At 35.2% G+C, this 13,154-nt stretch overlaps 1 protein-coding gene across 2 annotated transcripts in view; it reads right to left on the bottom strand.

Moving 5' to 3' along the window:
* Positions 1 to 13,154, bottom strand: part of LOC106092100 (1-phosphatidylinositol 4,5-bisphosphate phosphodiesterase) — a 119,842-nt gene that overhangs the window by 90,821 nt on the left and 15,867 nt on the right. The gene's annotated exons all lie outside the window — the stretch shown is intronic.

Raw genomic sequence — 13,154 nt, forward strand, 5'->3', positions numbered from 1 at the left:
ATAAACTTTGTAGGGTCGGAAATTGATATTTCGATGTGTTGCAAACGGAATGACTAAATGAATATACCTGCAATCCTACGGTGGTGGGTAATAAAATAATAAGAAATTCGTACAACTACATTAAATTATCGTGAATTAATGATTACAGCTATACTATTGCATAAGTAAGAAGGTACGTCTATAACATAAAACGAGTGGGTTCGAATCCTAGCGCGATCATCAAAAGCGCTTTCAGAAGTTGCTCTTGCCATGCTGGTGGCGGTACCCTGGCTATAAAAAATGAAAGCAAAAACTTTTTTCATAAATTTTTGTAGTATTTATATCAGCCTTACAGCAACAACAGCCAATCTACAACAACGATATGATGTCGAAACTAAATATTTCGAGACTTATGACGTGTACTACATTTTATACGTTTTTTACAAAGCCGTTTTCGGCTTTTACAAATTTTTGAGTGTCAAAAACCTGAATAATCGTCATACCTGCCATCTATGATGTATACAATAGCAGACTTAGTTCTGTCTGCTGCTGCTTGACCATCATGCAGGTGGGAATCAGGTCGTTTACAGAGTTCATGAGAATATTTTTGCGGAAAGTTATTTGGCCATTTAGTCAATAAAGACCAAGACGCTGAAGTTGAGCACAATGTTCTTATGTAAGGACGAGATTAACTCATACACTGAGCATGGCACAATTCCTATAACTTGGGTGTCGACTCCTGCACTGTCAGGAAGAAATTCCACTCTGGGTTCTTATTTCTTTAACGAATGTGAATATACGCAGCACAGTGTTGCCAATTCGTAAAATCTTGGGAATAATTCTGGAACTTTTGAAGGGATAGAGATATGTACACGAAATTTTACAAAGCCAATGTTGAGGTGTTTGCTTTTCAGGTGTTTGCTTTTCACTGTGCGTACACAACATAGCTCGGATCTATGAAGTAATAGTTTTGATCGCGTACTTTTCCAATAAAAAGTTGCCAGTAAAAATGTGCAAGAGAGTAAGAACAGCCTTTAACCAATTTTGCTATTTGATTTAATTAAACAGCTGGTTCTCATAAAACAGCCTTTAGTAGAAATTTGCAAGCTCTCAATTACCAAACTCTCAAAATTTTGCTCGCTCTCACACACTCTTCCGATCTCTTCCGCTGGCAAATAAAGTACGCAAACGACTTCTAGCAAAATTTTTGCGATCTATTGTGAATGATTATGGTCAGATGTTCAGTGTCAGCTGGACATATGTACATGTTTAGCATATGTCATTTAATCTTCCTGTACTTAGTAGTTATTGTTATTCGCATTGGGCTGCCGCCTCAGTTTACAACACACTGCTACAACAACAACAACAAATTAATTACACGTGAGTCAAGGAAACGATAAGTCATCTAAGGTTTTTTCAACGAAGTAACACCCACACTCCACCAAAAAAATACATAAACAACACTACCACTTTGAAGGTTAAGTGAAATGAGAAGTTAATAACAACAATCAGATCTCTCTCTCTCTCTCCCTCCCTTTCGCTCTGTCTTTTGCAGAGTCTTTTCTCCCTAATGAGAGAAATGTTCATATTAAATCTTAATGGCTAGAGAAATTAGGCATAAAAGAGCAGAGAACTCATCTACAAAAGTATAGCTTAATTAAGGTTCTTACAAGTAATTTAAAGAGAAAAAGCATGGATTACAAGATAAACATCAAAAGAGAAGTAATCTGTGAGGTGGCCAACACTAATGAGTGCCAGCTAATGCAGATTTATGGTTTTTACGCAGAGTGCCTTGTAACGTAAGGGCATTGGTGTCTCTTGACCATGACAACATTGCAAATAAATTATTACAAATTTGTTGTTATTTTTTTGTTTATGCTATGACGTCTTTTTTGTTGTTGTAACTGATGATAGACGAGAGACATTAAAAATAATTGCAATTATAAATTAAATTTTAGTAATTGTTTATTTACCATAAAATGTCAATTAACATTATTTTCACCACAATTTCATGGCATGGAATATTTAAAAATACCCCCCAATGTGGGGACGCAGTGTTTTTGTTTTTGGTAAGATGGATGAATGAATAGACGGATGGCTGTGTGTGGTTTTTAGTGATTACAGCGAACTCTCTGCACTTTGGGCGGTAATGCTCCTCTCTTGGGGCAATCATTGTTTATTTGAAAACATGGTCTATTGGAATAAATTGTGAGTTTTCATTGTTCGCAAAAAGAAAAAAAAAACAAAAATAAATTCATAAATTTGCTTTCAAATTTACTTACAACAGACTAGGCAGCAGCAGCAGAACAAAAACAACAACAATGGCAACAATTAGCCAACAAATCTAGCACCACATGCTAAATGTTGTTTTTATTCCCGAAGTGTTCTGTTCTTTTTTTTCAAAATATGCAAATTGGCAAGAAAGAAACAATTTGGTTACAGTTTTCTTCCTTTACTTTGGTCCCTCCTGCCATTTGCCATGTTAGAGTATCTAGGCATATTTCTAGGGAATTTCTTTTTAGCTCTTTTTGAGACACCAGCTAGGGGTGGGCGGGGAAAAAGGAAAGAGAGAAAAAAGCTTAAACAATTAACAGCCAAGTAATTAGATTTCAGCATTTGCTTTAAACCTAATTAATTTCGCTTACCAGCAGAAACCGTCATTGGAGCAGTCACAGCGCAACCACCATGCCGCCATAGACAGACATGGTGGGTGTGAAGAGCTCATTAAAATCACAGTTCACTCAATGCTCCATTAAAAAGCACAATACCACCTACAAGTGAAATGGTATAGTGGAAGGAGCAACCTGCTAAGAAAGGGCGATGGCAGCAGCAGCAAGAGCCGCAACACAAATGCCGCCATTAATTTGCTAAAGTTCAAGTAGAATTTATCTTTTTTTAAATCAGCTACGACCAACTTCGTAATTCTTTGAAGAGACTTAGAGCATGAAGATAATTTAGAAATATGATCACCTCAAAAGAAAAAACTGCCGTATGTAACAAAGAGGAAGCTTATTTCATATTAAATATATTTAAGGATAAGTGATCACCTTTTTACGGCCAAAAGTAATGCCATGAGGCAACAGCTCTTGTAGAGCAGTTTACATGACTGAAATTCCCATAAATTGATACAACATGGCTAATGAGATGAAATATAAGCTTTAAGTTCTTGCAGGATTTTCTTACAGACCTTTCGAATATGTTAAACATGTATAAGCATGATAAGTTCGGCCGGGCCCAACACATGAGAACCCACCACCATGAATTCTGCAAAAATTTATAAAAATAAATTTAGTTGAAGGGCATAATTCTATTCTACATATCAAACTTTTGTCAAACCAGCATAATTTAAAGCTTCTAGGAACCGAACAAGGATGATCTAGAGACCGTTTTACATGGGAGCTATGTCAGGTTATAGACTGATTTGGACGGTATTTGGCATATTTTTGGGAAGTCGTAACGGAACACAGCATGCAAAATTTCAGCCAAGTCGGACAAAATTTGCGGCATGTAAGAGCTCAAGAAATCCAATCGGGAGATCGGTTTATATGGGAGCTAGATCAGGTTATAGACCGATTTGGACCGTACTTATCACAATTGTTGGAAGTCATATCAAAACACCAAATGCTCAATTCCAGCCAAATCGGACAAAAATAGCGGCTTGTAAGTGCTCAAGAAGTCATATCGGGAGAAGGGTTTATATGGGAGCTATATCAGGTTATATACCGATATGGACCGTACTAAGCACAGTTGTGGGAAGTCATAACAGAACACTACATGCGAAATTTTAGCCAAATCGGAAAAAAATGCGACTTGTAATCAAATGGGGAGATCGGTTTATATGGGGGCTAGATCACGTTATAGACCGATTTGAACCGTACTTATCACAGTTTTTGGAAGTCATTCCAGAACACTACATGCAAAATTTCAGTCAAATCGGACAAAATTTGCGGCTTGTAAGGCTCAAGAAGGCAAATCGGGAGATCGCTTAATATGGGAGCTATATCTGAATCTGAACCAATATGGCCCATTTGCAATCCCCAACAACCTACATCAAAACTAAGTATTTGTATAAACTTTCAAGCGGGTAGCTTTACGTGTTCGACCTCTATCGTGATTTCGACAGACGGACGGTCATTATTAGATCGATTCAGAACGACGAGACGATCAAGAATATACATACTTTATGGGGTCTTAGACGAATATTTCGAGGTGTTACAAACGGAATAACTATGTTAGTATACCCCCATTCTGTGGTGGTGAGTATAAAAATGTGTATTTACCCCCAAAGCAAACTACCTTTATAACAAAAAAATGTAGCTTTCTAGGACAACAACACATTCAGTATCTTTAATTTTTATTAATATTTTTTTAAATAATTTCCAAACAAAAACAAAAGCAAATCCTTGGTTGCATTCAGTACAATTCACTCGATTACTCTTTTACTTTGCGACTCTAAGAAAGCTCCCCCCTCCATTTGTATTTGCACAAAATTACACAGGCAAAAGATGAAAGATAAACTTCTCAAGAGTAAAATGTCTTTGTGGCAGTGTGGTATTGTACTCGTACTGTGAGCAGGCAAACAAGAATTTAACAAATTTTCAGTTTGGTCATGAATTTGCCTTCACCTTTCGTTTACTACAAAATTGGAGAAGGCTGTTGTTGTTATTGTTTTTGTTGGAGGTGAGTGTTTTGTATGGGAATTTCATGTCTCACCTCGGAATTAACAATCTGGGAAGAGGATGTTATTTTGCAGGGCCGAAGACAGCAGTAGCTGCAACAACAACAACAGCCACATACATACACACACAGGGTAACGAAAACGAAGAATTCTCACAGAGATAAATATGCTCAGTATGAGCTTACCAAAAAAAAAAGGTAAGCTGTCAAATGGATTTTTGTTTACTCATTGAGTGAAGGGAAGGCTGAAAACGTCAAATAAATAGTAGAAAGGTAAAACAGGGTTGGGTAAAATGGAGGTCATTAGGATTTGTTTTCCCTTTTTTGTGTACTAATCTAAAAAAGAATAAAAACAGAAAATATTTGATGTTAGATTAAGGTAAATGCCTAAAGAGATATTACGATGAGATGAAGATGAGTTTAAGTTAAACTAAATGCAAAAGAGCAAAGAGAATGTATAGATTATAAAGACATAAAAATATAGAATTTCATTAGGCTAGGTTAGGTTGAAAAGAGGGTGTGGATATTACCCCATGCTACTTTGCACATACACCTAAGCCAGTAATCGGCTACTTGTGCGCTGTAAATACTCAAAAGTATCTTCAAAAAAGGAAATCTAAGTTAGGAATTCCATGCTACTTATAAAAACCCTAAATGTTTTCAATACCACTCCCTTAAGTTGGTTCATGTCCGGTATTATGTCTCTACCTAAGTTTCGGTGTCGGGCCAGGCAATGACATAGGAAATGCTGCAATGTCTCATCTTTCCCACATACCCTACACATGCTATCACTTGCCGCACCTATTTTGCCTAAGTGAGCTCTCAGTCCTATGTGTACCGTCATGATACCGAAAGCCATACTGACCTCCTTCTTACTTCCTTTCAGTCACAGCCTCGTCTTTCACGATCCGAATCTCCCAATAAGATTTTCGTCGTCTTATCGACAGTTTCGCTGCTTCACAGAGTAACATGCGGGTTCTACGCCCACGCCTTTAACCCGGACTGCGTCGACCCGAAAGGCTTCGGATTAAGCAAGTTTACTAACGGCATTCCTCCGGCCAAGTCGTCTGCTTTTTTATTCCTATTTACTTATACCGAAACAGCAGTAATGTCTGCTTTTCCAGTTTTAGCAGACAACTGCTATTTTAGCAAACATTTTTGCTGTTTTGAATAACATATTCAGTTGAGTGTAGTGTTCTGATGCGTTTCCAATAATTGTACCAAGTACGGTCTAAATCGAGCTGGGTCTACACCTTCTGCTTTTGTTCGTTTCATACAAATTCACATAGTTATAATACTCTGTTCAACAGCAGTGGTGTAGGGTATAAATATTTCTCATTTTCTTAACGCAAAATGCAAGGAGTAGATATTTCACAACAACTTGATTGAAAACAATAAAAAAAACTATGCCTCACTATGCAAATTCAAAACATCTAAAATTTACTCATCTATTTATCGTTTTACCCTCCTGATTTAATAAATCATTATTTTTTGTTTACTCAACCCAAGTTTATGTTTGGTTTATTACCACAAATTTGTGGTATATGTGGTAAAGTTTGATTTTTTTCCTTCAGATTTTTTTTTTTCACTGCATGTGTGTCAGTGAAATTAAACATACACCATACAACAGACATGCTGACACTTTGATTAGATTGGATTTTTCGATTAAAAAATCACTAAAAATTGCTATGAAAATAAAAACATGTGGTGCTGAATCCAATGCAAATATAAAAACAAATAAAAGGCAAAAAGCCATAAAGTAATAAAGTTTACTCAAAAGAGAAACATTGAAAAGGCAAACTAACAAAAACCAATTTTAAAATAAATGTTTTCGAATATTAATATCCATATACAAATATTATATAAAATTCGTTTACAAAATATTTGTTATAAAACATGTTGAAGTGATTTAAATTGGGCGTATACTTATTATGATTTGATATTGCTGTAGAATAATGTTACTGATACGCCACCCTGCTAACGTTCCAAATAACATTCTTTGAGATGCTATTGGATATATCACTACTTTTCTTAACGATGTCAGTGTAAATATAAAAACATTTACCTACTTAGACTTAATCACTTTAAACAAAGTAGTATTCCTGCCATCTTGATATTGACAAAATTATTTCGTATTCTGTGTAAATCTGTGCATGTTGTTGCAAGGTAACAATTTTATTTTTCGGTAAATATCAATTTGGAAATATACACGTAGCTAGCATGCTATTGTCTATGTACGCACAGAGTAGCGGGAGAGCTGTGAGTACTTATTCCCTTGTTGGGCTACTAACTGTATAAACAACTCATCAGATTTCGGTAGAAGAAATTCAAATAATGCAAATCAAGGGATGGATAATACCTACAGTTGTTGTTGGCTTAAAAAGGAATATTTAAAATTAAACCATGCTGCTCCCTTGTTTCCAGGAACTAGGCATACATTTCTTGAAAGGAGATGCAAGGAGGCATGAGAGAAATTTAAAAAAAAAGTGGTCTCAGGTATTCGATTTGAAGCCCCTTGTATGGCATCCAGGCGTTCTATTGCCGCCTCGAGGATAACGCGATGTTATGACCTGCTCCTATTCTCTATATATTCTTCCATCGCCTTAAGACTCCTATACGCAGTGGCTTCACCCAAAGAAATTAGCCTGCTGATATCAGCAAACACTGTCTGCTGATATTGAATTAAAACTTTTCAACTTTCGAATGAAACCATGCTAAATTTTAATTTAACTTTTAATCAGCAGTTAATGCATTTGCTACATAAAAATATAAATTTTTTCTAATTTTAAGCATAAACATGGTTTTAGTGTTTATTTTATCTGCTGTTATTTAAAAATGATAAAATTGTAGAAAATTGTAAAAAATGTAAAAAAATGTACGCTATATGCCTTGAAAACCCAAAGATAAAACATGCAAATTTTTTAAGTATTTATGACATTTTTAGGCTATTTTTAAATCTTTACCAACTGAAAACGGCAGAAAATGTTTGCTGCTTTAGCAAAAAATTACTGTTGTCCCATTTTCAGAAGACTGCTGCTTTAATAACAAATTTCTTTGAGTGTATATGTATGTCCTTTATTTACAATTGGAGTATATTAAATACATTACAAAAAAGTATAACCAATAGTAAAAAGTTCAGTGTAATATGTTTGCCTGTGGGACGGATATTTAGTTCCCCAGTGCACTCAATCAAATTTGTTATTCAAAACAGCAAAAATATTTGCTAAAACAGCAGTTTTTGTCTGCCTAAAATGGGAAAGCAGACATAACAGCTGTTTCGGCAAACAATTCGGTCGGCTAAACCAGCAAACAAAATCTGCTGTTTTAAGTACAAAAATTTGCTGAAAAAAAAGTTAAGATATTTTTTATGTTTGGATTTTACTTGTTTTGATGACTTTAGGTGTTTTTTTTTAGAAATTTTGTTGGAAGTGATGATTTTAATTTGTGGAATATTACTGTAAAGAAGCTACCTGATCCATCCATTGATATATTGTACATTTCGAAATGTGTTTGAGCTCGCTCGCATTTTTTGTTATTGCTCTACTATCTACTCTAAAGAAATAAGTAAAAAGGCGTTAAGTGCGGCCGGGTCGAACTTTGGATACCCACCACCTCGGGTATACATTTAAACCATTTTTAGTCATAATCCGGTGAAAAAAATATAGCCTACAATGCTATAATATTCCTATGTTGCATTTTCCCTTTTAAAACCCCGTTTACACTGCTAATTAAATCCGGATTTAAGGCACTCGCCAGCTGATTTTATAAAGGAACAACAGATGATCGAGCCATTAAATCCGAAATCCGTTGACTATCCCCTGATAACTCGGCTCTAAAAACTGTTGCTAATATGTATCCTAATTCGCTATAAACATTTCCTTTCGTGATTTTTCGAACAAACACACATTTCCTAAGATTAGTGTTTTCATAAACTAGGGATAGTGAGAAGGTTCGTTTCCTCCTTTCGAAACCATATGCTGAAACTCTCTCACAGCCAGTAACAACACCCTTTTTTACTACGTGTACAAACTGAGTAATGATTTTTGTGTGTTTGTTTTACTACTGCCACAGTTACCGTCTCTGCGTTGTTTGTTATTGTTGTTGTTATTCATGTTCTTGTTGTAGTATTGATTAAAAGGAAAATATTTGCATTGGCATATTGCGTCAATGTTGCCTACGGGAGCAATTTGAAGGCGAAGAAGCAGCAAAAGGAGGAGCAAAATCAGCAACAGAAATACCTAACAACAACAATAACAACAACCACGACCTGAGCAAGTAATACGTCCGTACAACAACCAACACAGCAAGAACAAAACAAAATAATGATAATAACAACAGCACCCACAACAGTAACAGACTTAAAATAACAATAACAACAACAACATCTACAATGCGAAACCAAGAAATGCCAAAGGTATGGAGAGAATCAAATGGAGCATACAAGACGCCTCAAGCAGAGAGAAGAACAGAGGTTGCCAACAATCCCACTAACTATTGGAAAACACTTAGAGGCTACATACACACATATCGCCATAAATGTTGAGTAAACACAATGTTTAGCGTACGTATCAAAAAAAAAGACGCACACACGCACCCAACTATCCAAGAACACATTTATTGAATTGGCAGTTTGTGGGTAAACATTAAACAACATTAGGTCTCTCTGTGCTGGCGGCGTCATTCACCGGTAATAACCGCAATTAAAAAAATTACACCGCTCTCCCTCTCTTGCAACTCTCTCTCTCTCTCTCCCTCTTTATATATCTCTCTGACTCTATCTATATCTCGTCATAGATATGTCAATAATGAGAGCCTTTATTTTATTGAAACTTTAAGCAAATAACAGTAAATTGTTTGGACAATGAGAAATTGGATGTTAAATAAACAAAAGTTACCCACATTGGCATATTTAAAGGATGGAATTGAGAGAAGACAATTAAATTGCTGTTATACGATACGATGACCTCAAGACGTTTAGGTGGGGTACTTCAAATCGATTTTTCTTACAAAACCCCTTAAAGCCATCAAACGCCAAAGTGAATGTTATTGTCATGGAACACATTAAAGCACAAAATTGTTATAATGGGCCATGAAACCCATTACATGTTAATTCATTTTTTACACCGATACTAAAATGGCAACGAAACAGAGTTTTTGTATTCTGCGTTAATTTTTATAAACTTGTAAAGTCAAAATCAACCACTCTCTAAAGGGTACAATGTAGAAAAATTTTTAATTTTTGAAAATCCCCTATAGACTCATTGTATGGATATAAAGACGTTTTTATGACAATTTTTATTACACACAAGGCGATTACTAAGCATGCGACATTTTTAAAATTGTTTTAAAAACATATTCACTTTAACATATGGTGTATTTAATTGCAAGACAAAGTTCATGGCAGTTCATACTTCCATGGAAAAATGGACATAATTTTGTCCCATAAGCCAAGCAGAGAATTTTGAAGGATTAAAATCATGTTTCTATTTAATTATAAGACTAGTTTTACAAAACTCACTCACGGCAAAAGAATATTTTATAGAAGAAAAAATCGTTGAAAATGACGAATAAATTTTTCATTATTCCAATTTTCATTACGCAGTGGATATTGGGTGTTCCTTCATTTAGGTTAGGTAAGGTTAGGTAAAGTTTAAATGGCAGTTTGCCATCAAACGTCGCTTAGACGTTTTCGTCCATTGTGATACCACAGGAACAGAAGAAGGAAGATGCCTTCTAGTTCCTACCGTTGAACCATCCAGATCGCTTTAAAAAGCCCAATTACTTGCGAATCCGCTTAATCAGATAGGTTCTCATTTCTTTGTGAAACTCCTTCTGACTGCTAGTGCGGGACACACACACAGAAGGTGTTCTATAGTCTCTTCTTCTTCAATGTCCTCACAGCTTATGCAAAAGTCGTTGCTGGCAACCTTCAGTCTGTCAGCATGTTTTCCGATTAGACAGTGACCTGTCATGACGGACACAATGACTGAGACGTCTATTCTAGCCAAAGACAGCAAAGCGGTAGACCTCTTTAAATCTAGATTAGGCCACATAGTTTTAGAATGATCACAGTTGCCTTTCTTTCCTACAATATACAGTGTGAAGAAATTAAATCATGTTTCGGCCTCAAGAAATGAGGTCCATTCATATTAAATTCCATGTAGTAAAAAATGATTTTTGTACCCACCATAAAATACCTTAAAATATTGAACTGCGACCCCATAAAATATATACAGTGCGCGAAATAAATATAAGTTCACCCGAAAACATAAAGGAAAAAGTAAAAATTGAAGAAATAATATTAACGTAGTTTATTATTCATATATATTTTAGTTATTTACCAAGGCTATATCTTAAAGTTTAAGATTTTCTATAAAAATAACTAAAATATTTCAGATTTTTGGAAAACGGGTGCGAAATAAATATAGGTTCAGTTCATTTTAGAGATTAGACACGCAATTTTTATGAACTTAACCAAAAAGAAACTTTGTTCCTTGATGATCATCAGATGTGATAATTGGTAAAATATGGATTCTTACCAAATGTTGTTATTAGAAACACCCAAATATGGAAATGGCTGCTGAAAGCCATTTATTGGCGGAAAAAACAGGATAAATATAAGCTTTTAAAGATCAAAAAACAAAAAGGAGTCCTGGGTGACAGCTTGCCGAAAGAATGTGTTTGCATCACAAATAAAGGGCCCCCGTCTACCCTCCGTTTCACTGCCAGACTTGTTAAACAAGTTTTAAAGTCTTCGGATCACCTTTTTTAGGAAGAGATTGACTTTTTCTCAATTAATTAGACTTCATAAAAACCATATAGACTTTGGAGAAAAATAGAAAAAGGTTTTGTTTCATAAAAAAAAAAAACTGTTTAACAACCCATCTGCATCCCAGTATGCGGCGAGGTCCATCAAATTTGGTTCATAATCAGATATAGCTCCCACTTTGTGCCTATATTGTAGGTGTATTGTATTATAAAGTCGGCACGGCCCGACTTTTGCCTTTCCTTACTGGTTTTAATTTTGTCGTTGCACAGTGGGATAGAAACGAAAAAATTTGTCACGAAGAAATAATGCCATTTGAGAACGGGTAGAGAGACTCTCTGAAATTGGATAAAGCTGAGGTGTTATCGCGATCATGTGCGAAATTTCAAGGCCCTGGGTGGACGCTTCTTGGCAGGTCTCTAAAGTTGGTGACCTCTGTATTTCGAAAAATTATTACATATCTTTATTTGCGGTCCAATTTCCAAAATAGTGCTTAAAATTTCCTACACAAAATTCGGCTGGAGGTACACAATATCTCCACTGGTTTCGGGAATATACGAGTTTAAATTTTTATTTGTTGAAATTTTGCCGAGATTGGGTTCCTATTTTGCGATTTACAAAGACATTTGTGGTTCGATGTCCATTTTGATGCATGATTTGGATTGGTGACAAAATTTACAATGACTTTGCTGCAGTAAAATTATCTAAAAAAAATTTCCGCTTGAGATATACAATATCTCCACTGGTTTCGGGGATATACGAATTTTAATTTTTTTTTTGTTGAAATTTTTGTCAAGATTGGCTTCGTATTTTGCAATGTACGAAGGCATTTGTGACAAATGACTTTGCTGCAATATACCTCAACATCCGATATTTCATTTAAATATTATACAGTTTGGAAGCAAAAAATTGAAAAAGTGAATTTTTTGCACTTTTTGGTAAAAAAAAGTATTTTCATTGATTAGTCTTAATTGGAAAAAGTTGCTTATATACCTTAACTGTTTCTTCTTCTTTTAGAAGTGGACATATTTACGATGCGTTTTAAGTGAAGTTTGAAGAAGATATATTCACTTAAATTAAATAAAATAAAAATTAAAACTCGTATATTCCCGAAACTAGTGGAGATATTTATTGTATACCTCAAACTGACTTTTTTGTAGGGAATTTTTTTAACACTGAGTGGCCTGCCAAGAGGCATACTAACCACCTTGGGCCTTGAAATGTTGTACATGATCTCAATAACACCCCAGCTTAAACATTTCAAATTTCAAAGAGTTATCTCTATCCGTTTTCAAATGGCATACTTTTTTACTAGGTTTTTTCGTTTCTAACCCACTGTGCGTAACTTGTTTTTTTTTTTGTATCCATATTCGACATTGTTGGACCTTCGTCAATCTTAAGCCTTTATTTTATTGCCTACTTCCTATCACTAATTATTGTTTACCTAGTAATACTCTTTAAAAAGATGAAACACACACACAATCACACACATATAATACATGGCACGAATGATATGCTTAACTAGTGGCTAGAACCCTTTTGTTTTCCCATTTACATGGTAGCACTGGTAGCACCATTGGATTGTCCATCCAGTCAGGCCATCCACAAGCATTGTCTAGATAAATAAAATGAAAAGGATACTTCATCTAGAATTAATTGAGCGGCAATTAATAACAAAAACATTCACAGCAACAAAGTCTTCTTCATTTCACACACCCACACACACACACAT

This window comes from Stomoxys calcitrans, chromosome 4, assembly GCF_963082655.1.
Source record: "Stomoxys calcitrans chromosome 4, idStoCalc2.1, whole genome shotgun sequence".
Lineage (NCBI taxonomy): Eukaryota > Metazoa > Arthropoda > Insecta > Diptera > Muscidae > Stomoxys > Stomoxys calcitrans.